The 24,346-nt window shown below is 50.4% G+C and overlaps 16 non-coding genes and 11 pseudogenes across 16 annotated transcripts; all 27 read left to right on the top strand.

Annotated features, from left to right (window-relative positions):
• Positions 1-106: 106 nt before the first annotated feature.
• TRNAK-UUU (transfer RNA lysine (anticodon UUU)) lies at positions 107-179 on the top strand. The gene has a single exon. It is a non-coding gene; the product is annotated as a tRNA-Lys (tRNA).
• A 566-nt stretch (positions 180-745) lies between these two features.
• Positions 746-886, top strand: LOC141135193 (U4 spliceosomal RNA). The gene has a single exon (XR_012243478.1). It is a non-coding gene; the product is annotated as a U4 spliceosomal RNA (small nuclear RNA).
• Positions 887-1,527: 641 nt separating this feature from the next.
• Positions 1,528-1,600, top strand: TRNAK-UUU (transfer RNA lysine (anticodon UUU)). Its single transcript has one exon. It is a non-coding gene; the product is annotated as a tRNA-Lys (tRNA).
• Positions 1,601-2,166: 566 nt separating this feature from the next.
• LOC141135192 (U4 spliceosomal RNA) lies at positions 2,167-2,307 on the top strand. Its single transcript, XR_012243477.1, has one exon. It is a non-coding gene; the product is annotated as a U4 spliceosomal RNA (small nuclear RNA).
• Positions 2,308-2,948: 641 nt separating this feature from the next.
• On the top strand, positions 2,949-3,021 carry TRNAK-UUU (transfer RNA lysine (anticodon UUU)). Its single transcript has one exon. It is a non-coding gene; the product is annotated as a tRNA-Lys (tRNA).
• Positions 3,022-3,587: 566 nt separating this feature from the next.
• LOC141135446 (U4 spliceosomal RNA) lies at positions 3,588-3,652 on the top strand (annotated as a pseudogene).
• A 1,124-nt stretch (positions 3,653-4,776) lies between these two features.
• On the top strand, positions 4,777-4,898 carry LOC141135654 (U4 spliceosomal RNA; annotated as a pseudogene).
• Positions 4,899-5,536: 638 nt separating this feature from the next.
• TRNAK-UUU (transfer RNA lysine (anticodon UUU)) lies at positions 5,537-5,609 on the top strand. Its single transcript has one exon. It is a non-coding gene; the product is annotated as a tRNA-Lys (tRNA).
• Positions 5,610-6,175: 566 nt separating this feature from the next.
• Positions 6,176-6,316, top strand: LOC141135191 (U4 spliceosomal RNA). Its single transcript, XR_012243476.1, has one exon. It is a non-coding gene; the product is annotated as a U4 spliceosomal RNA (small nuclear RNA).
• A 641-nt stretch (positions 6,317-6,957) lies between these two features.
• On the top strand, positions 6,958-7,030 carry TRNAK-UUU (transfer RNA lysine (anticodon UUU)). The gene has a single exon. It is a non-coding gene; the product is annotated as a tRNA-Lys (tRNA).
• A 566-nt stretch (positions 7,031-7,596) lies between these two features.
• Positions 7,597-7,737, top strand: LOC141135190 (U4 spliceosomal RNA). The gene has a single exon (XR_012243475.1). It is a non-coding gene; the product is annotated as a U4 spliceosomal RNA (small nuclear RNA).
• A 641-nt stretch (positions 7,738-8,378) lies between these two features.
• TRNAK-UUU (transfer RNA lysine (anticodon UUU)) lies at positions 8,379-8,451 on the top strand. The gene has a single exon. It is a non-coding gene; the product is annotated as a tRNA-Lys (tRNA).
• A 566-nt stretch (positions 8,452-9,017) lies between these two features.
• On the top strand, positions 9,018-9,082 carry LOC141135391 (U4 spliceosomal RNA; annotated as a pseudogene).
• Positions 9,083-10,209: 1,127 nt separating this feature from the next.
• Positions 10,210-10,335, top strand: LOC141135694 (U4 spliceosomal RNA; annotated as a pseudogene).
• Positions 10,336-10,976: 641 nt separating this feature from the next.
• TRNAK-UUU (transfer RNA lysine (anticodon UUU)) lies at positions 10,977-11,049 on the top strand. The gene has a single exon. It is a non-coding gene; the product is annotated as a tRNA-Lys (tRNA).
• A 566-nt stretch (positions 11,050-11,615) lies between these two features.
• Positions 11,616-11,756, top strand: LOC141135189 (U4 spliceosomal RNA). The gene has a single exon (XR_012243474.1). It is a non-coding gene; the product is annotated as a U4 spliceosomal RNA (small nuclear RNA).
• Positions 11,757-12,397: 641 nt separating this feature from the next.
• Positions 12,398-12,470, top strand: TRNAK-UUU (transfer RNA lysine (anticodon UUU)). Its single transcript has one exon. It is a non-coding gene; the product is annotated as a tRNA-Lys (tRNA).
• A 566-nt stretch (positions 12,471-13,036) lies between these two features.
• On the top strand, positions 13,037-13,177 carry LOC141135188 (U4 spliceosomal RNA). The gene has a single exon (XR_012243473.1). It is a non-coding gene; the product is annotated as a U4 spliceosomal RNA (small nuclear RNA).
• A 641-nt stretch (positions 13,178-13,818) lies between these two features.
• TRNAK-UUU (transfer RNA lysine (anticodon UUU)) lies at positions 13,819-13,891 on the top strand. The gene has a single exon. It is a non-coding gene; the product is annotated as a tRNA-Lys (tRNA).
• A 566-nt stretch (positions 13,892-14,457) lies between these two features.
• On the top strand, positions 14,458-14,522 carry LOC141135445 (U4 spliceosomal RNA; annotated as a pseudogene).
• Positions 14,523-15,695: 1,173 nt separating this feature from the next.
• On the top strand, positions 15,696-15,828 carry LOC141135972 (U2 spliceosomal RNA; annotated as a pseudogene).
• A 951-nt stretch (positions 15,829-16,779) lies between these two features.
• Positions 16,780-16,953, top strand: LOC141135496 (U4 spliceosomal RNA; annotated as a pseudogene).
• Positions 16,954-17,594: 641 nt separating this feature from the next.
• Positions 17,595-17,667, top strand: TRNAK-UUU (transfer RNA lysine (anticodon UUU)). The gene has a single exon. It is a non-coding gene; the product is annotated as a tRNA-Lys (tRNA).
• Positions 17,668-18,233: 566 nt separating this feature from the next.
• Positions 18,234-18,298, top strand: LOC141135465 (U4 spliceosomal RNA; annotated as a pseudogene).
• Positions 18,299-19,431: 1,133 nt separating this feature from the next.
• Positions 19,432-19,553, top strand: LOC141135653 (U4 spliceosomal RNA; annotated as a pseudogene).
• A 1,280-nt stretch (positions 19,554-20,833) lies between these two features.
• On the top strand, positions 20,834-20,898 carry LOC141135374 (U4 spliceosomal RNA; annotated as a pseudogene).
• A 1,176-nt stretch (positions 20,899-22,074) lies between these two features.
• Positions 22,075-22,207, top strand: LOC141135948 (U2 spliceosomal RNA; annotated as a pseudogene).
• The last annotated feature ends 2,139 nt before the right edge of the window (positions 22,208-24,346 follow it).

The following is a 24,346-nucleotide window of genomic DNA, read 5'->3' as shown; positions in this document are numbered from 1 at the left end:
CAAATACTTGTGCTTTCAGGCACCCGGTCCCCTTGGCTGAATGGTCTTTTTCCACCATACGTGTCAAGATTCAAGCAGCTTGGACCGCTATGGAGAGGCTTTGAGAGCCCGGATAGCTCAGTCGGTAGAGCATCAGACTTTTAATCTGAGGGTCCAGGGTTCAAGTCCCTGTTCGGGCGGTGCCTTTCACTTACCTATGAGGCCTTTGAGCTGCCAATAGGGCAGTCTTTATGCACATCTGCCGGGAATGCTCACTGGCTCAGAGAGATGAAATGCCCTAACTTCCCCCTTTCTAGGCTCCTGGAATCTGCCAGAAATAAAGGTGGCTGAAGGTGATTGCTTGACCAACTGTTTCCCAACAACCCTTGTCTATGGCAGCTTACCTGGGCTCCAGTTCAGGCATGTTATCTAGCGAACTTTCAACAAAGGCCCCAAATCCTTCCACCTTGGTCTTTTCTCAGCAGCATAGCTGTTCAAACACATACGCTCCCAGTGGCCTTTCAGGACTGCTGTGGGAGAAACGCATCTGACATCTAGGGCCCTGTCCCTTTAGATTCTCCTTAGTTCTTTCAAATGCTAACACTATTCAGTGGGTAAACAATGCCCACTTAGGCATCGTCCCTGTCTCATTAACATGCCAAGTCCCAGAATGCTCAGCGGCCCACTGGATGACACTTATGTGTCTCTCCTCAATGTCAATTTCTCCTCCAAGGAAGGGCAGATGTTGGCAGGCACTGATTTGGTTAGCTTTGCGCAGTGGCAGTATCATAGCCAATGAGGTTCAACTGAGGCGTGATTATTGCTAATTGAAAACTTTTCCCAATACCCCGCCACGATGACTTGAAATACAGTCAGCACTGGCAATTTTTGAGAGTCTCTGAGGAGACTGAGCAATGTGTTTTCAACAGCAGATAAGTGACGGCTTCTTACATGCAGACTGAGATGCGTTAGAGTTGAGAAAGTGAGTCACGGGCCCATTGACACCATAGAGAGCTTTTGTGTCATCACGCAGCCTGGGTAGAACAATCAGTGATTGGCACGCGCCGCTCGTTCTTCACTTGCCTGTAATCCAGAGTGGACTCTACCTCGTTTTTTTGCCTGGGTTTCTTCTGCTGGACCTGGCAACATGAGGCTCAAGGTGAACTGTCTTTATTTGTAACCCAGTCACTGATTAAGAATACTGGAAGCGTGTTGGTCCAGGGTTAAGGAAGCCTTTCGGGCGGTGTCTTTTTGCAAGGCCCTTGTTTCCGGTCAAAGAGCATTGAACTGTAGGTAAAACTAAGGCAGAAACTTTAGGCGTTCTCCACCTGTACCGGACTGGACCCTATCTGCATGGTTGCAGGTTAGATTCTCCCTTTTATCTTCAACCTGTCCTAGAAAATTAAACGGGAGAGGACGATTGGCCAGCCTGGGCAAGCCAAATACTTGTGCTTTCAGGCACCCGGTCCCCTTGGCTGAATGGTCTTTTTCCACCATACATGTCAAGATTCAAGCAGCTTGGACCGCTATGGAGGAGGAGCTTTGAGAGCCCGGATAGCTCAGTCGGTAGAGCATCAGACTTTTAATCTGAGGGTCCAGGGTTCAAGTCCCTGTTCGGGCGGTGCCTTTCACTTACCTATGAGGCCTTTGAGCTGCCAATAGGGCAGTCTTTATGCACATCTGCCGGGAATGCTCACTGGCTCAGAGAGATGAAATGCCCTAACTTCCCCCTTTCTAGGCTCCTGGAATCTGCCAGAAATAAAGGTGGCTGAAGGTGATTGCTTGACCAACTGTTTCCCAACAACCCTTGTCTATGGCAGCTTACCTGGGCTCCAGTTCAGGCATGTTATCTAGCGAACTTTCAACAAAGGCCCCAAATCCTTCCACCTTGGTCTTTTCTCAGCAGCATAGCTGTTCAAACACATACGCTCCCAGTGGCCTTTCAGGACTGCTGTGGGAGAAACGCATCTGACATCTAGGGCCCTGTCCCTTTAGATTCTCCTTAGTTCTTTCAAATGCTAACACTATTCAGTGGGTAAACAATGCCCACTTAGGCATCGTCCCTGTCTCATTAACATGCCAAGTCCCAGAATGCTCAGCGGCCCACTGGATGACACTTATGTGTCTCTCCTCAATGTCAATTTCTCCTCCAAGGAAGGGCAGATGTTGGCAGGCACTGATTTGGTTAGCTTTGCGCAGTGGCAGTATCATAGCCAATGAGGTTCAACTGAGGCGTGATTATTGCTAATTGAAAACTTTTCCCAATACCCCGCCACGATGACTTGAAATACAGTCAGCACTGGCAATTTTTGAGAGTCTCTGAGGAGACTGAGCAATGTGTTTTCAACAGCAGATAAGTGACGGCTTCTTACATGCAGACTGAGATGCGTTAGAGTTGAGAAAGTGAGTCACGGGCCCATTGACACCATAGAGAGCTTTTGTGTCATCACGCAGCCTGGGTAGAACAATCAGTGATTGGCACGCGCCGCTCGTTCTTCACTTGCCTGTAATCCAGAGTGGACTCTACCTCGTTTTTTTGCCTGGGTTTCTTCTGCTGGACCTGGCAACATGAGGCTCAAGGTGAACTGTCTTTATTTGTAACCCAGTCACTGATTAAGAATACTGGAAGCGTGTTGGTCCAGGGTTAAGGAAGCCTTTCGGGCGGTGTCTTTTTGCAAGGCCCTTGTTTCCGGTCAAAGAGCATTGAACTGTAGGTAAAACTAAGGCAGAAACTTTAGGCGTTCTCCACCTGTACCGGACTGGACCCTATCTGCATGGTTGCAGGTTAGATTCTCCCTTTTATCTTCAACCTGTCCTAGAAAATTAAACGGGAGAGGACGATTGGCCAGCCTGGGCAAGCCAAATACTTGTGCTTTCAGGCACCCGGTCCCCTTGGCTGAATGGTCTTTTTCCACCATACATGTCAAGATTCAAGCAGCTTGGACCGCTATGGAGGAGGAGCTTTGAGAGCCCGGATAGCTCAGTCGGTAGAGCATCAGACTTTTAATCTGAGGGTCCAGGGTTCAAGTCCCTGTTCGGGCGGTGCCTTTCACTTACCTATGAGGCCTTTGAGCTGCCAATAGGGCAGTCTTTATGCACATCTGCCGGGAATGCTCACTGGCTCAGAGAGATGAAATGCCCTAACTTCCCCCTTTCTAGGCTCCTGGAATCTGCCAGAAATAAAGGTGGCTGAAGGTGATTGCTTGACCAACTGTTTCCCAACAACCCTTGTCTATGGCAGCTTACCTGGGCTCCAGTTCAGGCATGTTATCTAGCGAACTTTCAACAAAGGCCCCAAATCCTTCCACCTTGGTCTTTTCTCAGCAGCATAGCTGTTCAAACACATACGCTCCCAGTGGCCTTTCAGGACTGCTGTGGGAGAAACGCATCTGACATCTAGGGCCCTGTCCCTTTAGATTCTCCTTAGTTCTTTCAAATGCTAACACTATTCAGTGGGTAAACAATGCCCACTTAGGCATCGTCCCTGTCTCATTAACATGCCAAGTCCCAGAATGCTCAGCGGCCCACTGGATGACACTTATGTGTCTCTCCTCAATGTCAATTTCTCCTCCAAGGAAGGGCAGATGTTGGCAGGCACTGATTTGGTTAGCTTTGCGCAGTGGCAGTATCATAGCCAATGAGGTTCAACTGAGGCGTGATTATTGCTAATTGCTTCTCGGCCCTTTGGCTAAGATCGAATCTAGTATCTGTTCTTATCAGTTTCCAGGAGGTGGCGCTTGCTTCTGTCCCTGATCTATGGCGAGATAGAGATGGGATTGCGGTTGCTATGCAAAACCTGCTGGAGTGAAGGTAACCCGGAGCGGTTTGTAGCCGAAAGGGAAGCCTTCTGATGGGGACGGAGAACCATTCGGTCTTGGCGGAGGGTCGGGATCCTGGCCTTCTGGCCTGGATTGGGGCAGCTCTAGCTCTGGACAGTTATTTGGGAGAGAACGCTGGCTCCCCTTGCTCCCACCGGGGGAGCGGCCAGTATTTCCCAAATGTAATTAGGTAGGAGGGACGGAACGACGGTGAAGCCTGATGGCAAGGGCTCTCTCCAAGCTTCCAGAACTCCATACCTTTCTGCCTGGGGTGGGGGCTGCTGTGGTCTGGGCTGTGGGTCAGGGCTTTTTCGAAAAGCCAGTGGTGAATGTGCCCCTGAAGTGGCAGTTCAGGGGTGCCGTATAGTCACGGTGTGAAAGCACTTGATTTTATGGCACCATGGTCACTTCACCACAACACACGTTTTTCGCACCTGCCTCTTGGGCCGGGCCTTTTGGCCAGGACCAGGGGAAATTTTTATGCCTGGCCGGAGGGCCGGCCATTGTATAGCACAATGGCCACTTTCACTCTCCCATCTCACTATCTTCCCCACTCTTTCTTTTACCCCTGTTTGTCACCTTTTGTCCTTTTTTTGGTTGTTTTGTATACACGTTTGTCACTGTGTGGCGAGTAGGGTGTGGGTCCTCGGGCCTACTCTGAAAGTCTTGGGAGGGGGTGGACATAGGCCTTTTGGCTTGGTTCGCCCTCTCCTTTGAGGGGTCTCTCTTCGGGAGAGCCCCACTGTACTTGGGTTGGTCTGCTTCGGCAGTCCTTCCAGTTGTGGGGGTCCGCCTGGTTTCGGCCAGATGGACCCTTTGTCTGAGTACCTCAGTCCCTGTCTGGAGCCTAACGCCCCGGGGGATCAGGGTAAGGTCCTTCCCTAGTGGAGGACTCTGTACACCCGTTGCACGTTTTTGTGTTTCACTCTCTATGTGTGGGCACTTTTTTTTGGCACCGGGTGGAAGTTTTTGAGGTGTGTTTTGCACGCCACTGGCTTTTCGATAGAGTGATTATTGCTAATTGAAAACTTTTCCCAATACCCCGCCACGATGACTTGAAATACAGTCAGCACTGGCAATTTTTGAGAGTCTCTGAGGAGACTGAGCAATGTGTTTTCAACAGCAGATAAGTGACGGCTTCTTACATGCAGACTGAGATGCGTTAGAATTGAGAAAGTGAGTCACGGGCCCATTGACACCATAGAGAGCTTTTGTGTCATCACGCAGCCTGGGTAGAACAATCAGTGATTGGCACGCGCCGCTCGTTCTTCACTTGCCTGTAATCCAGAGTGGACTCTACCTCGTTTTTTTGCCTGGGTTTCTTCTGCTGGACCTGGCAACATGAGGCTCAAGGTGAACTGTCTTTATTTGTAACCCAGTCACTGATTAAGAATACTGGAAGCGTGTTGGTCCAGGGTTAAGGAAGCCTTTCGGGCGGTGTCTTTTTGCAAGGCCCTTGTTTCCGGTCAAAGAGCATTGAACTGTAGGTAAAACTAAGGCAGAAACTTTAGGCGTTCTCCACCTGTACCGGACTGGACCCTATCTGCATGGTTGCAGGTTAGATTCTCCCTTTTATCTTCAACCTGTCCTAGAAAATTAAACGGGAGAGGACGATTGGCCAGCCTGGGCAAGCCAAATACTTGTGCTTTCAGGCACCCGGTCCCCTTGGCTGAATGGTCTTTTTCCACCATACGTGTCAAGATTCAAGCAGCTTGGACCGCTATGGAGAGGCTTTGAGAGCCCGGATAGCTCAGTCGGTAGAGCATCAGACTTTTAATCTGAGGGTCCAGGGTTCAAGTCCCTGTTCGGGCGGTGCCTTTCACTTACCTATGAGGCCTTTGAGCTGCCAATAGGGCAGTCTTTATGCACATCTGCCGGGAATGCTCACTGGCTCAGAGAGATGAAATGCCCTAACTTCCCCCTTTCTAGGCTCCTGGAATCTGCCAGAAATAAAGGTGGCTGAAGGTGATTGCTTGACCAACTGTTTCCCAACAACCCTTGTCTATGGCAGCTTACCTGGGCTCCAGTTCAGGCATGTTATCTAGCGAACTTTCAACAAAGGCCCCAAATCCTTCCACCTTGGTCTTTTCTCAGCAGCATAGCTGTTCAAACACATACGCTCCCAGTGGCCTTTCAGGACTGCTGTGGGAGAAACGCATCTGACATCTAGGGCCCTGTCCCTTTAGATTCTCCTTAGTTCTTTCAAATGCTAACACTATTCAGTGGGTAAACAATGCCCACTTAGGCATCGTCCCTGTCTCATTAACATGCCAAGTCCCAGAATGCTCAGCGGCCCACTGGATGACACTTATGTGTCTCTCCTCAATGTCAATTTCTCCTCCAAGGAAGGGCAGATGTTGGCAGGCACTGATTTGGTTAGCTTTGCGCAGTGGCAGTATCATAGCCAATGAGGTTCAACTGAGGCGTGATTATTGCTAATTGAAAACTTTTCCCAATACCCCGCCACGATGACTTGAAATACAGTCAGCACTGGCAATTTTTGAGAGTCTCTGAGGAGACTGAGCAATGTGTTTTCAACAGCAGATAAGTGACGGCTTCTTACATGCAGACTGAGATGCGTTAGAGTTGAGAAAGTGAGTCACGGGCCCATTGACACCATAGAGAGCTTTTGTGTCATCACGCAGCCTGGGTAGAACAATCAGTGATTGGCACGCGCCGCTCGTTCTTCACTTGCCTGTAATCCAGAGTGGACTCTACCTCGTTTTTTTGCCTGGGTTTCTTCTGCTGGACCTGGCAACATGAGGCTCAAGGTGAACTGTCTTTATTTGTAACCCAGTCACTGATTAAGAATACTGGAAGCGTGTTGGTCCAGGGTTAAGGAAGCCTTTCGGGCGGTGTCTTTTTGCAAGGCCCTTGTTTCCGGTCAAAGAGCATTGAACTGTAGGTAAAACTAAGGCAGAAACTTTAGGCGTTCTCCACCTGTACCGGACTGGACCCTATCTGCATGGTTGCAGGTTAGATTCTCCCTTTTATCTTCAACCTGTCCTAGAAAATTAAACGGGAGAGGACGATTGGCCAGCCTGGGCAAGCCAAATACTTGTGCTTTCAGGCACCCGGTCCCCTTGGCTGAATGGTCTTTTTCCACCATACATGTCAAGATTCAAGCAGCTTGGACCGCTATGGAGGAGGAGCTTTGAGAGCCCGGATAGCTCAGTCGGTAGAGCATCAGACTTTTAATCTGAGGGTCCAGGGTTCAAGTCCCTGTTCGGGCGGTGCCTTTCACTTACCTATGAGGCCTTTGAGCTGCCAATAGGGCAGTCTTTATGCACATCTGCCGGGAATGCTCACTGGCTCAGAGAGATGAAATGCCCTAACTTCCCCCTTTCTAGGCTCCTGGAATCTGCCAGAAATAAAGGTGGCTGAAGGTGATTGCTTGACCAACTGTTTCCCAACAACCCTTGTCTATGGCAGCTTACCTGGGCTCCAGTTCAGGCATGTTATCTAGCGAACTTTCAACAAAGGCCCCAAATCCTTCCACCTTGGTCTTTTCTCAGCAGCATAGCTGTTCAAACACATACGCTCCCAGTGGCCTTTCAGGACTGCTGTGGGAGAAACGCATCTGACATCTAGGGCCCTGTCCCTTTAGATTCTCCTTAGTTCTTTCAAATGCTAACACTATTCAGTGGGTAAACAATGCCCACTTAGGCATCGTCCCTGTCTCATTAACATGCCAAGTCCCAGAATGCTCAGCGGCCCACTGGATGACACTTATGTGTCTCTCCTCAATGTCAATTTCTCCTCCAAGGAAGGGCAGATGTTGGCAGGCACTGATTTGGTTAGCTTTGCGCAGTGGCAGTATCATAGCCAATGAGGTTCAACTGAGGCGTGATTATTGCTAATTGAAAACTTTTCCCAATACCCCGCCACGATGACTTGAAATACAGTCAGCACTGGCAATTTTTGAGAGTCTCTGAGGAGACTGAGCAATGTGTTTTCAACAGCAGATAAGTGACGGCTTCTTACATGCAGACTGAGATGCGTTAGAGTTGAGAAAGTGAGTCACGGGCCCATTGACACCATAGAGAGCTTTTGTGTCATCACGCAGCCTGGGTAGAACAATCAGTGATTGGCACGCGCCGCTCGTTCTTCACTTGCCTGTAATCCAGAGTGGACTCTACCTCGTTTTTTTGCCTGGGTTTCTTCTGCTGGACCTGGCAACATGAGGCTCAAGGTGAACTGTCTTTATTTGTAACCCAGTCACTGATTAAGAATACTGGAAGCGTGTTGGTCCAGGGTTAAGGAAGCCTTTCGGGCGGTGTCTTTTTGCAAGGCCCTTGTTTCCGGTCAAAGAGCATTGAACTGTAGGTAAAACTAAGGCAGAAACTTTAGGCGTTCTCCACCTGTACCGGACTGGACCCTATCTGCATGGTTGCAGGTTAGATTCTCCCTTTTATCTTCAACCTGTCCTAGAAAATTAAACGGGAGAGGACGATTGGCCAGCCTGGGCAAGCCAAATACTTGTGCTTTCAGGCACCCGGTCCCCTTGGCTGAATGGTCTTTTTCCACCATACATGTCAAGATTCAAGCAGCTTGGACCGCTATGGAGGAGGAGCTTTGAGAGCCCGGATAGCTCAGTCGGTAGAGCATCAGACTTTTAATCTGAGGGTCCAGGGTTCAAGTCCCTGTTCGGGCGGTGCCTTTCACTTACCTATGAGGCCTTTGAGCTGCCAATAGGGCAGTCTTTATGCACATCTGCCGGGAATGCTCACTGGCTCAGAGAGATGAAATGCCCTAACTTCCCCCTTTCTAGGCTCCTGGAATCTGCCAGAAATAAAGGTGGCTGAAGGTGATTGCTTGACCAACTGTTTCCCAACAACCCTTGTCTATGGCAGCTTACCTGGGCTCCAGTTCAGGCATGTTATCTAGCGAACTTTCAACAAAGGCCCCAAATCCTTCCACCTTGGTCTTTTCTCAGCAGCATAGCTGTTCAAACACATACGCTCCCAGTGGCCTTTCAGGACTGCTGTGGGAGAAACGCATCTGACATCTAGGGCCCTGTCCCTTTAGATTCTCCTTAGTTCTTTCAAATGCTAACACTATTCAGTGGGTAAACAATGCCCACTTAGGCATCGTCCCTGTCTCATTAACATGCCAAGTCCCAGAATGCTCAGCGGCCCACTGGATGACACTTATGTGTCTCTCCTCAATGTCAATTTCTCCTCCAAGGAAGGGCAGATGTTGGCAGGCACTGATTTGGTTAGCTTTGCGCAGTGGCAGTATCATAGCCAATGAGGTTCAACTGAGGCGTGATTATTGCTAATTGCTTCTCGGCCCTTTGGCTAAGATCAAATCTAGTATCTTTTCTTATCAGTTTCCAGGAGGTGGCGCTTGCTTCTGTCCCTGATCTATGGCGAGATAGAGATGGGATTGCGGTTGCTATGCAAAACCTGCTGGAGTGAAAGTAACCCGGAGCGGTTTGTAGCCGAAAGGGAAGCCTTCTGATGGGGACGGAGAACCATTCGGTCTTGGCGGAGGGTCGGGATCCTGGCCTTCTGGCCTGGATTGGAGCAGCTCTAGCTCTGGACTGTTATTTGGGAGAGAACGCTGGCTCCCCTTGCTCCCACCGGGGGAGCGGCCAGTATTTCCCAAATGTAATTAGGTAGGAGGGATGGAACGATGGTGAAGCCTGATGGCAAGGGCTTTCTCCAAGCTTCCAGAACTCCATACCTTTCTGCCTGGGGTGGGGGCTGCTGTGGTCTGGGCTGTGGGTCAGGGCTTTTTCGAAAAGCCAGTGGTGAATGTGCCCCTGAAGTGGCAGTTCAGGGGTGCCGTATAGTCACGGTGTGAAAGCACTTGATTTTATGGCACCATGGTCACTTCACCACAACACACGTTTTTCGCACCTGCCTCTTGGGCCGGGCCTTTTGGCCAGGACCAGGGGAAATTTTTATGCCTGGCCGGAGGGCCGGCCATTGTATAGCACAATGGCCACTTTCACTCTCCCATCTCACTATCTTCCCCACTCTTTCTTTTACCCCTGTTTGTCACCTTTTTGTCCTTTTTTTTTGGTTGTTTTGTATACACGTTTGTCACTGTGTGGCGAGTAGGGTGTGGGTCCTCGGGCCTACTCTGAAAGTCTTGGGAGGGGGTGGACATAGGCCTTTTGGCTTGGTTCGCCCTCTCCTTTGAGGGGTCTCTCTTCGGGAGAGCCCCACTGTACTTGGGTTGGTCTGCTTCGGCAGTCCTTCCAGTTGTGGGGGTCCGCCTGGTTTCGGCCGGATGGACCCTTTGTCTGAGTACCTCAGTCCCTGTCTGGAGCCTAACGCCCCGGGGGATCAGGGTAAGGTCCTTCCCTAGTGGAGGACTCTGTACACCCGTTGCACGTTTTTGTGTTTCACTCTCTATGTGTGGGCACTTTTTTTTGGCACCGGGTGGAAGTTTTTGAGGTGTGTTTTGCACGCCACTGGCTTTTCGATAGAGAGAGTGATTATTGCTAATTGAAAACTTTTCCCAATACCCCGCCACGATGACTTGAAATACAGTCAGCACTGGCAATTTTTGAGAGTCTCTGAGGAGACTGAGCAATGTGTTTTCAACAGCAGATAAGTGATGGCTTCTTACATGCAGACTGAGATGCGTTAGAGTTGAGAAAGTGAGTCACGGGCCCATTGACACCATAGAGAGCTTTTGTGTCATCACGCAGCCTGGGTAGAACAATCAGTGATTGGCACGCGCCGCTCGTTCTTCACTTGCCTGTAATCCAGAGTGGACTCTACCTCGTTTTTTTGCCTGGGTTTCTTCTGCTGGACCTGGCAACATGAGGCTCAAGGTGAACTGTCTTTATTTGTAACCCAGTCACTGATTAAGAATACTGGAAGCGTGTTGGTCCAGGGTTAAGGAAGCCTTTCGGGCGGTGTCTTTTTGCAAGGCCCTTGTTTCCGGTCAAAGAGCATTGAACTGTAGGTAAAACTAAGGCAGAAACTTTAGGCGTTCTCCACCTGTACCGGACTGGACCCTATCTGCATGGTTGCAGGTTAGATTCTCCCTTTTATCTTCAACCTGTCCTAGAAAATTAAACGGGAGAGGACGATTGGCCAGCCTGGGCAAGCCAAATACTTGTGCTTTCAGGCACCCGGTCCCCTTGGCTGAATGGTCTTTTTCCACCATACATGTCAAGATTCAAGCAGCTTGGACCGCTATGGAGGAGGAGCTTTGAGAGCCCGGATAGCTCAGTCGGTAGAGCATCAGACTTTTAATCTGAGGGTCCAGGGTTCAAGTCCCTGTTCGGGCGGTGCCTTTCACTTACCTATGAGGCCTTTGAGCTGCCAATAGGGCAGTCTTTATGCACATCTGCCGGGAATGCTCACTGGCTCAGAGAGATGAAATGTCCTAACTTCCCCCTTTCTAGGCTCCTAGAATCTGCCAGAAATAAAGGTGGCTGAAGGTGATTGCTTGACCAACTGTTTCCCAACAACCCTTGTCTATGGCAGCTTACCTGGGCTCCAGTTCAGGCATGTTATCTAGCGAACTTTCAACAAAGGCCCCAAATCCTTCCACCTTGGTCTTTTCTCAGCAGCATAGCTGTTCAAACACATACGCTCCCAGTGGCCTTTCAGGACTGCTGTGGGAGAAACGCATCTGACATCTAGGGCCCTGTCCCTTTAGATTCTCCTTAGTTCTTTCAAATGCTAACACTATTCAGTGGGTAAACAATGCCCACTTAGGCATCGTCCCTGTCTCATTAACATGCCAAGTCCCAGAATGCTCAGCGGCCCACTGGATGACACTTATGTGTCTCTCCTCAATGTCAATTTCTCCTCCAAGGAAGGGCAGATGTTGGCAGGCACTGATTTGGTTAGCTTTGCGCAGTGGCAGTATCATAGCCAATGAGGTTCAACTGAGGCGTGATTATTGCTAATTGAAAACTTTTCCCAATACCCCGCCACGATGACTTGAAATACAGTCAGCACTGGCAATTTTTGAGAGTCTCTGAGGAGACTGAGCAATGTGTTTTCAACAGCAGATAAGTGATGGCTTCTTACATGCAGACTGAGATGCGTTAGAGTTGAGAAAGTGAGTCACGGGCCCATTGACACCATAGAGAGCTTTTGTGTCATCACGCAGCCTGGGTAGAACAATCAGTGATTGGCACGCGCCGCTCGTTCTTCACTTGCCTGTAATCCAGAGTGGACTCTACCTCGTTTTTTTGCCTGGGTTTCTTCTGCTGGACCTGGCAACATGAGGCTCAAGGTGAACTGTCTTTATTTGTAACCCAGTCACTGATTAAGAATACTGGAAGCGTGTTGGTCCAGGGTTAAGGAAGCCTTTCGGGCGGTGTCTTTTTGCAAGGCCCTTGTTTCCGGTCAAAGAGCATTGAACTGTAGGTAAAACTAAGGCAGAAACTTTAGGCGTTCTCCACCTGTACCGGACTGGACCCTATCTGCATGGTTGCAGGTTAGATTCTCCCTTTTATCTTCAACCTGTCCTAGAAAATTAAACGGGAGAGGACGATTGGCCAGCCTGGGCAAGCCAAATACTTGTGCTTTCAGGCACCCGGTCCCCTTGGCTGAATGGTCTTTTTCCACCATACATGTCAAGATTCAAGCAGCTTGGACCGCTATGGAGGAGGAGCTTTGAGAGCCCGGATAGCTCAGTCGGTAGAGCATCAGACTTTTAATCTGAGGGTCCAGGGTTCAAGTCCCTGTTCGGGCGGTGCCTTTCACTTACCTATGAGGCCTTTGAGCTGCCAATAGGGCAGTCTTTATGCACATCTGCCGGGAATGCTCACTGGCTCAGAGAGATGAAATGCCCTAACTTCCCCCTTTCTAGGCTCCTGGAATCTGCCAGAAATAAAGGTGGCTGAAGGTGATTGCTTGACCAACTGTTTCCCAACAACCCTTGTCTATGGCAGCTTACCTGGGCTCCAGTTCAAGCATTTTATCTAGCGAACTTTCAACAAAGGCCCCAAATCCTTCCACCTTGGTCTTTTCTCAGCAGCATAGCTGTTCAAACACATACGCTCCCAGTGGCCTTTCAGGACTGCTGTGGGAGAAACGCATCTGACATCTAGGGCCCTGTCCCTTTAGATTCTCCTTAGTTCTTTCAAATGCTAACACTATTCAGTGGGTAAACAATGCCCACTTAGGCATCGTCCCTGTCTCATTAACATGCCAAGTCCCAGAATGCTCAGCGGCCCACTGGATGACACTTATGTGTCTCTCCTCAATGTCAATTTCTCCTCCAAGGAAGGGCAGATGTTGGCAGGCACTGATTTGGTTAGCTTTGCGCAGTGGCAGTATCATAGCCAATGAGGTTCAACTGAGGCGTGATTATTGCTAATTGAAAACTTTTCCCAATACCCCGCCACGATGACTTGAAATACAGTCAGCACTGGCAATTTTTGAGAGTCTCTGAGGAGACTGAGCAATGTGTTTTCAACAGCAGATAAGTGATGGCTTCTTACATGCAGACTGAGATGCGTTAGAGTTGAGAAAGTGAGTCACGGGCCCATTGACACCATAGAGAGCTTTTGTGTCATCACGCAGCCTGGGTAGAACAATCAGTGATTGGCACGCGCCGCTCGTTCTTCACTTGCCTGTAATCCAGAGTGGACTCTACCTCGTTTTTTTGCCTGGGTTTCTTCTGCTGGACCTGGCAACATGAGGCTCAAGGTGAACTGTCTTTATTTGTAACCCAGTCACTGATTAAGAATACTGGAAGCGTGTTGGTCCAGGGTTAAGGAAGCCTTTCGGGCGGTGTCTTTTTGCAAGGCCCTTGTTTCCGGTCAAAGAGCATTGAACTGTAGGTAAAACTAAGGCAGAAACTTTAGGCGTTCTCCACCTGTACCGGACTGGACCCTATCTGCATGGTTGCAGGTTAGATTCTCCCTTTTATCTTCAACCTGTCCTAGAAAATTAAACGGGAGAGGACGATTGGCCAGCCTGGGCAAGCCAAATACTTGTGCTTTCAGGCACCCGGTCCCCTTGGCTGAATGGTCTTTTTCCACCATACATGTCAAGATTCAAGCAGCTTGGACCGCTATGGAGGAGGAGCTTTGAGAGCCCGGATAGCTCAGTCGGTAGAGCATCAGACTTTTAATCTGAGGGTCCAGGGTTCAAGTCCCTGTTCGGGCGGTGCCTTTCACTTACCTATGAGGCCTTTGAGCTGCCAATAGGGCAGTCTTTATGCACATCTGCCGGGAATGCTCACTGGCTCAGAGAGATGAAATGTCCTAACTTCCCCCTTTCTAGGCTCCTAGAATCTGCCAGAAATAAAGGTGGCTGAAGGTGATTGCTTGACCAACTGTTTCCCAACAACCCTTGTCTATGGCAGCTTACCTGGGCTCCAGTTCAGGCATGTTATCTAGCGAACTTTCAACAAAGGCCCCAAATCCTTCCACCTTGGTCTTTTCTCAGCAGCATAGCTGTTCAAACACATACGCTCCCAGTGGCCTTTCAGGACTGCTGTGGGAGAAACGCATCTGACATCTAGGGCCCTGTCCCTTTAGATTCTCCTTAGTTCTTTCAAATGCTAACACTATTCAGTGGGTAAACAATGCCCACTTAGGCATCGTCCCTGTCTCATTAACATGCCAAGTCCCAGAATGCTCAGCGGCCCACTGGATGACACTTATGTGTCTCTCCTCAATGTCAATTTCTCCTCCAAGGAAGGGCAGATGTTGGCAGGCACTGATTTGGTTAGCTTTGCGCAGTGGCAGTATCATAGCCAATGAGGTTCAACTGAGGCGTGATTATTGCTAATTGCTTCTCGGCCCTTTGGCTAAGATCAAATCTAGTATCTGTTCTTATCAGTTTCCAGGAGGTGGCGCTTGCTTCTGTCCCTGATCTATGGCGAGATAGAGATGGGATTGCGGTTGCTATGCAAAACCTGCTGGAGTGAAGGTAACCCGGAGCGGTTTGTAGCCGAAAGGGAAGCCTTCTGATGGGGACGGAGAACCATTCGGTCTTGGCGGAGGGTCGGGATCCTGGCCTTCTGGCCTGGATTGGGGCAGCTCTAGCTCTGGACAGTTATTTGGGAGAGAACGCTGGCTCCCCTTGCTCCCACCGGGGGAGCGGCCAGTATTTCCCAAATGTAATTAGGTAGGAGGGATGGAACGACGGTGAAGCCTGATGGCAAGGGCTCTCTCCAAGCTTCCAGAACTCCATACCTTTCTGCCTGGGGTGGGGGCTGCTGTGGTCTGGGCTGTGGGTCAGGGCTTTTTCGAAAAGCCAGTGATGAATGTGCCCCTGAAGTGGCAGTTCAGGGGTGCCGTATAGTCACGGTGTGAAAGCACTTGATTTTATGGCACCATGGTCACTTCACCACAACACACGTTTTTCGCACCTGCCTCTTGGGCCGGGCCTTTTGGCCAGGACCAGGGGAAATTTTTATGCCTGGCCGGAGGGCCGGCCATTGTATAGCACAATGGCCACTTTCACTCTCCCATCTCACTATCTTCCCCACTCTTTCTTTTACCCCTGTTTGTCACCTTTTTGTCCTTTTTTTGGTTGTTTTGTATACACGTTTGTCACTGTGTGGCGAGTAGGGTGTGGGTCCTCGGGCCTACTCTGAAAGTCTTGGGAGGGGGTGGACATAGGCCTTTTGGCTTGGTTCGCCCTCTCCTTTGAGGGGTCTCTCTTCGGGAGAGCCCCACTGTACTTGGGTTGGTCTGCTTCGGCAGTCCTTCCAGTTGTGGGGGTCCGCCTGGTTTCGGCCAGATGGACCCTTTGTCTGAGTACCTCAGTCCCTGTCCGGAGCCTAACGCCCCGGGGGATCAGGGTAAGGTCCTTCCCTAGTGGAGGACTCTGTACACCCGTTGCACGTTTTTGTGTTTCACTCTCTATGTGTGGGCACTTTTTTTTGGCACCGGGTGGAAGTTTTTGAGGTGTGTTTTGCACGCCACTGGCTTTTCGATAGAGTGAGGCGTGATTATTGCTAATTGCTTCTCGGCCTTTTGGCGAAGATCAAGTGTAGTATCTATTCTTATCAGTTTCCAGGAGGTGGCGCTTGCTTCCGTCCTTGATCTATGGCGAAATAGAGATGGGATTGCGGTTGCTATGCAAAACCTGCTGGAGTGAAGGTGACCTGGAGCGGTTTGTAGCCGAAAGGGAAGCCTTCTGATGGGGATGGAGAACCACGGGGTCTGAACCAGAGGGTCGGGACCCTGGCCTTCTGGCCTGGATTGGGGCGGATCTAGCTCCAGACAGTTATTTGGGAGAGAACGCTTACTCCTGCCTTGCAAGGGGGGGAGGGAGTGGCAAGTACTTCCCGAATGTAATTAGGAGGAGTGATGGGAGTGACGGCAGAGCCTGATGGTAAAGGGCTCTTTCCGGCTTCCTGATCTCCATATCCTTCCTGTCTGTGGTGGGGTCTGTTGTGGTCTGGGCTGGGTGGTCAGGGCTTTTTCGAAAAGCCAGTGGTGAATGTGCCCCTGAAGTGGCAGTTCAGGGGTGCCGTATAGTCACGGTGTGAAAGCGCTTGATTTTATGGCACCATGGTCACTTCACCACAACACACGTTTTTCGCACCTGCCTCTTGGGCCGGGCCTTTTGGCCAGGACCAGGGGAAATTTTTATGCCTGGCCGGAGGGCCGGCCATTGTTTAGCACAATGGCCACTTTCACTCTCCCATCTCACTATCTTCCCCACTCTTTCTTTTACCCCTGTTTGTCACTTTTTTGTCTTTTTTTTGGTTGTCTTTGTATACACGTTTTGTCACTGTGTGGCGATTAGGGTGTGGGTCCTCGGGCCTACTCTGAAAGTCTTGGGAGGGGGTGGACATAGGCCTTTTGGCTTGGTTCGCCCTCTCCTTTGAGGGGTCTCTCTTCGGGAGAGCCCCACTGTACTTGGGTTGGTCTGCTTCGGCAGTCCTTCCAGTTGTGGGGGTCCGCCTGGTTTCGGCCAGATGGACCCTTTGTCTGAGTACCTCAGTCCCTGTCCGGAGCCTAACGCCCCGGGGGATCAGGGTAAGGTCCTTCCCTAGTGGAGGACTCTGTACACCCGTTGCACGTTTTTGTGTTTCACTCTCTATGTGTGGGCACTTTTTTTTGGCACCGGGTGGAAGTTTTTGAGGTGTGTTGCACGCCACTGGCTTTTCGATAGAGTGATTATTGCTAATTGAAAACTTTTCCCAATACCCCGCCACGATGACTTGAAATACAGTCAGCACTGGCAATTTTTGAGAGTCTCTGAGGAGACTGAGCAATGTGTTTTCAACAGCAGATAAGTGACGGCTTCTTACATGCAGACTGAGATGCGTTAGAGTTGAGAAAGTGAGTCACGGGCCCATTGACACCATAGAGAGCTTTTGTGTCATCACGCAGCCTGGGTAGAACAATCAGTGATTGGCACGCGCCGCTCGTTCTTCACTTGCCTGTAATCCAGAGTGGACTCTACCTCGTTTTTTTGCCTGGGTTTCTTCTGCTGGACCTGGCAACATGAGGCTCAAGGTGAACTGTCTTTATTTGTAACCCAGTCACTGATTAAGAATACTGGAAGCGTGTTGGTCCAGGGTTAAGGAAGCCTTTCGGGCGGTGTCTTTTTGCAAGGCCCTTGTTTCCGGTCAAAGAGCATTGAACTGTAGGTAAAACTAAGGCAGAAACTTTAGGCGTTCTCCACCTGTACCGGACTGGACCCTATCTGCATGGTTGCAGGTTAGATTCTCCCTTTTATCTTCAACCTGTCCTAGAAAATTAAACGGGAGAGGACGATTGGCCAGCCTGGGCAAGCCAAATACTTGTGCTTTCAGGCACCCGGTCCCCTTGGCTGAATGGTCTTTTTCCACCATACATGTCAAGATTCAAGCAGCTTGGACCGCTATGGAGGAGGAGCTTTGAGAGCCCGGATAGCTCAGTCGGTAGAGCATCAGACTTTTAATCTGAGGGTCCAGGGTTCAAGTCCCTGTTCGGGCGGTGCCTTTCACTTACCTATGAGGCCTTTGAGCTGCCAATAGGGCAGTCTTTATGCACATCTGCCGGGAATGCTCACTGGCTCAGAGAGATGAAATGCCCTAACTTCCCCCTTTCTAGGCTCCTGGAATCTGCCAGAAATAAAGGTGGCTGAAGGTGATTGCTTGACCAACTGTTTCCCAACAACCCTTGTCTATGGCAGCTTACCTGGGCTCCAGTTCAGGCATGTTATCTAGCGAACTTTCAACAAAGGCCCCAAATCCTTCCACCTTGGTCTTTTCTCAGCAGCATAGCTGTTCAAACACATACGCTCCCAGTGGCCTTTCAGGACTGCTGTGGGAGAAACGCATCTGACATCTAGGGCCCTGTCCCTTTAGATTCTCCTTAGTTCTTTCAAATGCTAACACTATTCAGTGGGTAAACAATGCCCACTTAGGCATCGTCCCTGTCTCATTAACATGCCAAGTCCCAGAATGCTCAGCGGCCCACTGGATGACACTTATGTGTCTCTCCTCAATGTCAATTTCTCCTCCAAGGAAGGGCAGATGTTGGCAGGCACTGATTTGGTTAGCTTTGCGCAGTGGCAGTATCGTAGCCAATGAGGTTCAACTGAGGCGTGATTATTGCTAATTGCTTCTCGGCCTTTTGGCGAAGATCAAGTGTAGTATCTATTCTTATCAGTTTCCAGGAGGTGGCGCTTGCTTCCGTCCCTGATCTATGGAGAAATAGAGATGGGATTGCGGTTGCTATGCAAAACCTGCTGGAGTGAAGGTGACCTGGAGCGGTTTGTAGCCGAAAGGGAAGCCTTCTGATGGGGATGGAGAACCACGGGGTCTGAACCAGAGGGTCGGGACCCTGGCCTTCTGGCCTGGATTGGGGCGGATCTAGCTCCAGACAGTTATTTGGGAGAGAACGCTTACTCCTGCCTTGCAAGGGGGGGAGGGAGTGGCAAGTACTTCCCGAATGTAATTAGGAGGAGTGATGGGAGCGACGGCAGTGCCTGATGGTAAAGGGCTCTTTCCGGCTTCCTGATCTCCATATCCTTCCTGTCTGTGGTGGGGTCTGCTGTGGTCTGGGCTGGGTGGTCAGGGCTTTTTCGAAAAGCCAGTGGTGAATGTGCCCCTGAAGTGGCAGTTCAGGGGTGCCGTATAGTCACGGTGTGAAAGCACTTGATTTTATGGCACCATGGTCACTTCACCACAACACACGTTTTTCGCACCTGCCTCTTGGGCCGGGCCTTTTGGCCAGGACCAGGGGAAATTTTTATGCCTGGCCGGAGGGCCGGCCATTGTATAGCACAATGGCCACTTTCACTCTTCCATCTCACTATCTTCCCCACTCTTTCTTTTACCCCTGTTTGTCACCTTTTTGTCTTTTTTTTGGTTGTCTTTGTATACACGTTTTGTCACTGTGTGGCGAGTAGGGTGTGGGTCCTCGGGCCTACTCTGAAAGTCTTGGGAGGGGGTGGACATAGGCCTTTTGGCTTGGTTCGCCCTCTCCTTTGAGGGGTCTCTCTTCGGGAGAGCCCCACTGTACTTGGGTTGGTCTGCTTCGGCAGTCCTTCCAGTTGTGGGGGTCCGCCTGGTTTTGGCCGGATGGACCCTTTGTCTGAGTACCTCAGTCCCTGTCTGGAGCCTAACGCCCCGGGGGATCAGGGTAAGGTCCTTCCCTAGTGGAGGACTCTGTACACCCGTTGCACTTTTTTGTGTTTCACTCTCTATGTGTGGGCACTTTTTTTTGGCACCGGGTGGAAGTTTTTGAGGTGTGTTTTGCACGCCACTGGCTTTTCGATAGAGTGATTATTGCTAATTGAAAACTTTTCCCAATACCCCGCCACGATGACTTGAAATACAGTCAGCACTGGCAATTTTTGAGAGTCTCTGAGGAGACTGAGCAATGTGTTTTCAACAGCAGATAAGTGACGGCTTCTTACATGCAGACTGAGATGCGTTAGAGTTGAGAAAGTGAGTCACGGGCCCATTGACACCATAGAGAGCTTTTGTGTCATCACGCAGCCTGGGTAGAACAATCAGTGATTGGCACGCGCCGCTCGTTCTTCACTTGCCTGTAATCCAGAGTGGACTCTACCTCGTTTTTTTGCCTGGGTTTCTTCTGCCGGACCTGGCAACATGAGGCTCAAGGTGAACTGTCTTTATTTGTAACCCAGTCACTGATTAAGAATACTGGAAGCGTGTTGGTCCAGGGTTAAGGAAGCCTTTCGGGCGGTGTCTTTTTGCAAGGCCCTTGTTTCCGGTCAAAGAGCATTGAACTGTAGGTAAAACTAAGGCAGAAACTTTAGGCGTTCTCCACCTGTACCGGACTGGACCCTATCTGCATGGTTGCAGGTTAGATTCTCCCTTTTATCTTCAACCTGTCCTAGAAAATTAAACGGGAGAGGACGATTGGCCAGCCTGGGCAAGCCAAATACTTGTGCTTTCAGGCACCCGGTCCCCTTGGCTGAATGGTCTTTTTCCACCATACATGTCAAGATTCAAGCAGCTTGGACCGCTATGGAGGAGGAGCTTTGAGAGCCCAGATAGCTCAGTCGGTAGAGCATCAGACTTTTAATCTGAGGGTCCAGGGTTCAAGTCCCTGTTCGGGCGGTGCCTTTCACTTACCTATGAGGCCTTTGAGCTGCCAATAGGGCAGTCTTTATGCACATCTGCCGGGAATGCTCACTGGCTCAGAGAGATGAAATGTCCTAACTTCCCCCTTTCTAGGCTCCTGGAATCTGCCAGAAATAAAGGTGGCTGAAGGTGATTGCTTGACCAACTGTTTCCCAACAACCCTTGTCTATGGCAGCTTACCTGGGCTCCAGTTCAGGCATGTTATCTAGCGAACTTTCAACAAAGGCCCCAAATCCTTCCACCTTGGTCTTTTCTCAGCAGCATAGCTGTTCAAACACATACGCTCCCAGTGGCCTTTCAGGACTGCTGTGGGAGAAACGCATCTGACATCTAGGGCCCTGTCCCTTTAGATTCTCCTTAGTTCTTTCAAATGCTAACACTATTCAGTGGGTAAACAATGCCCACTTAGGCATCGTCCCTGTCTCATTAACATGCCAAGTCCCAGAATGCTCAGTGGCCCACTGGATGACACTTATGTGTCTCTCCTCAATGTCAATTTCTCCTCCAAGGAAGGGCAGATGTTGGCAGGCACTGATTTGGTTAGCTTTGCGCAGTGGCAGTATCATAGCCAATGAGGTTCAACTGAGGCGTGATTATTGCTAATTGCTTCTCGGCCTTTTGGCGAAGATCAAGTGTAGTATCTATTCTTATCAGTTTCCAGGAGGTGGCGCTTGCTTCCGTCCCTGATCTATGGCGAAATAGAGATGGGATTGCGGTTGCTATGCAAAACCTGCTGGAGTGAAGGTGACCTGGAGCGGTTTGTAGCCAAAAGGGAAGCCTTCTGATGGGGATGGAGAACCACGGGGTCTGAACCAGAGGGTTGGGACCCTGGCCTTCTGGCCTGGATTGGGGCGGATCTAGCTCCAGACAGTTATTTGGGAGAGAAAGCTTACTCCTGCCTTGCAAGGGGGGGAGGGAGTGGCAAGTACTTCCCGAATGTAATTAGGAGGAGTGATGGGAGCGACGGCAGAGCCTGATGGTAAAGGGCTCTTTCCGGCTTCCTGATCCCCATATCCTTCCTGTCTGTGGTGGGGTCTGCTGTGGTCTGGGCTGGGTGGTCAGGGCTTTTTCGAAAAGCCAGTGGTGAATGTGCCCCTGAAGTGGCAGTTCAGGGGTGCCGTATAGTCACGGTGTGAAAGCACTTGATTTTATGGCACCATGGTCACTTCACCACAACACACGTTTTTCGCACCTGCCTCTTGGGCCGGGCCTTTTGGCCAGGACCAGGGGAAATTTTTATGCCTGGCCGGAGGGCCGGCCATTGTTTAGCACAATGGCCACTTTCACTCTCCCATCTCACTATCTTCCCCACTCTTTCTTTTACCCCTGTTTGTCACCTTTTTGTCTTTTTTTTGGTTGTCTTTGTATACACGTTTTGTCACTGTGTGGCGAGTAGGGTGTGGGTCCTCGGGCCTACTCTGAAAGTCTTGGGAGGGGGTGGACATAGGCCTTTTGGCTTGGTTTGCCCTCTCCTTTGAGGGGTCTCTCTTTGGGAGAGCCCCACTGTACTTGGGTTGGTCTGCTTCGGCAGTCCTTCCAGTTGTGGGGGTCCGCCTGGTTTCAGCCGGATGGACCCTTTGTCTGAGTACCTCAGTCCCTGTCTGGAGCCTAACGCCCCGGGGGATCAGGGTAAGGTCCTTCCCTAGTGGAGGACTCTGTACACCCGTTGCACGTTTTTGTGTTTCACTCTCTATGTGTGGGCACTTTTTTTTGGCACCGGGTGGAAGTTTTTGAGGTGTGTTTTGCACGCCACTGGCTTTTCGATAGAGAGTGATTATTGCTAATTGCTTCTCGGCCCTTTGGCTAAGATCAAATCTAGTATCTGTTCTTATCAGTTTCCAGGAGGTGGCGCTTGCTTCTGTCCCTGATCTATGGCGAGATAGAGATGGGATTGCGGTTGCTATGCAAAACCTGCTGGAGTGAAGGTAACCTGGAGCGGTTTGTAGCCGAAAGGGAAGCCTTCTGATGGGGACGGAGAACCATTTGGTCTTGGCGGAGGGTCGGGATCCTGGCCTTCTGGCCTGGATTGGGGCAGCTCTAGCTCTGGACAGTTCTTTGGGAGAGAACGCTGGCTCCCCTTGCTCCCACCGGGGGAGCGGCCAGTATTTCCCAAATGTAATTAGGTAGGAGGGACGGAACGACGGTGAAGCCTGATGGCAAGGGCTCTCTCCAAGCTTCCAGAACTCCATACCTTTCTGCCTGGGGTGGGGGCTGCTGTGGTCTGGGCTGTGGGTCAGGGCTTTTTCGAAAAGCCAGTGGTGAATGTGCCCCTGAAGTGGCAGTTCAGGGGTGCCGTATGGTCACGGTGTGAAAGCACTTGATTTTATGGCACCATGGTCACTTCACCACAACACACGTTTTTCGCACCTGCCTCTTGGGCCGGGCCTTTTGGCCAGGACCAGGGGAAATTTTTATGCCTGGCCGGAGGGCCGGCCATTGTATAGCACAATGGCCACTTTCACTCTCCCATCTCACTATCTTCCCCACTCTTTTTTACCCCTGTTTGTCACCTTTTTGTCTTTTTTTTTTGGTTGTCTTTGTATACACGTTTTGTCACTGTGTGGCGAGTAGGGTGTGGGTCCTCGGGCCTACTCTGAAAGTCTTGGGAGGGGGTGGACATAGGCCTTTTGGCTTGGTTCGCCCTCTCCTTTGAGGGGTCTCTCTTCGGGAGAGCCCCACTGTACTTGGGTTGGTCTGCTTCGGCAGTCCTTCCAGTTGTGGGGGTCCGCCTGGTTTCGGCCAGATGGACCCTTTGTCTGAGTACCTCAGTCCCTGTCTGGAGCCTAACGCCCCGGGGGATCAGGGTAAGGTCCTTCCCTAGTGGAGGACTCTGTACACCCGTTGCACTTTTTTGTGTTTCACTCTCTATGTGTGGGCACTTTTTTTTGGCACCGGGTGGAAGTTTTTGAGGTGTGTTTTGCACGCCACTGGCTTTTCGATAGAGTGATTATTGCTAATTGCTTCTCGGCCTTTTGGCTGCGATCTTAGTGTCGTGGTTGGAGGGTTTTACTGAAGGCACCAGTTTCACTCGGCCTTGGGGTGTTTCCTTAATTGGTACACCCCATGCTGCTATTGGGTGAGACGCTGCTGGAGGTGACGAGAGGGCGATTGGTGAGCGTGCTTCACCATGGCGAGTCGAGGTCTTCGCGATTTGCTGCGATTTCTGGTTAGGCCAGATGCTAGGACGATGGTGACTCTAAGGACGATCGTTGTGGATCTTTTGATGGACGAATTTGAAGTCAAGGTAAAGGATATAATGTGTTTGCAGGATTTCCCGCAGCAGGGAACTTACGATATTACCTTTTGCTCTTCCGAGGTATGCTGGAGAGTCTTCGAAGAAGCTAAGGTAAAGAAAAGCGAACTTTTGGAGCTGATTGAAGTTCAACCTCTTTTCATGCAGGAGGAGAAGGTGATTACGGTCCATCTTTATAATCCCTTCGCTGATCCAGCTTTAGTGTGGGCTTTTTTGAAAGCATATTGTGTTGACCTAAGGGGAGGAGAAAAAGTATTAAATAAATTTGGTATCTGGTCGGGAAAGTATAGATTTTTTGGGCGTTTTAGGAAGGATGAGGGATCTATAGGTGGAGTGAGGAGACCCCCGGCTGTCTTTACTATTGGAGGGGAGAGGGGATTCCTTTTCTATCCTGGACAGCCAAAATACTGCCGGAAATGCTTCAAATATGGGCATGTAAGTGCTGATTGTGATGAGGGAGTGGTGTGTCGTTTCTGTAATAAGGCCGGTCATGCTGCAAGTGACTGTGATGAATCTAGAGTGTGCGATATCTGCAAAAGAGAAGGCCATTTTGCGAGACAGTGTGAGAAATATCGTGAAGCAAAAGAAACTTTTTCCGATATACTGACAAACAAAAGGATCCAACGAAGACTTGACGCTAAAGGGAAGTATTGGCCGAGGCGTGATGGTGGTGTGGGGAGAGGGACTGGGGGGGGACCCGCGGAAGTAAATGATGATGCGGCCCCGTCTGGTGTACCTCGACCAACCACGGCTGATGAGGCTGTGCCTGGAGATGGTGGCGCTCCGGTTGATGGTGTGGGTA

This window comes from Aquarana catesbeiana, linkage group LG03 (genome assembly GCF_042186555.1).
Source record: "Aquarana catesbeiana isolate 2022-GZ linkage group LG03, ASM4218655v1, whole genome shotgun sequence".
Lineage (NCBI taxonomy): Eukaryota > Metazoa > Chordata > Amphibia > Anura > Ranidae > Aquarana > Aquarana catesbeiana.
Note: the sequence above shows the minus strand (reverse complement) of the source record. Positions and strands in the feature narration are given on the sequence as shown.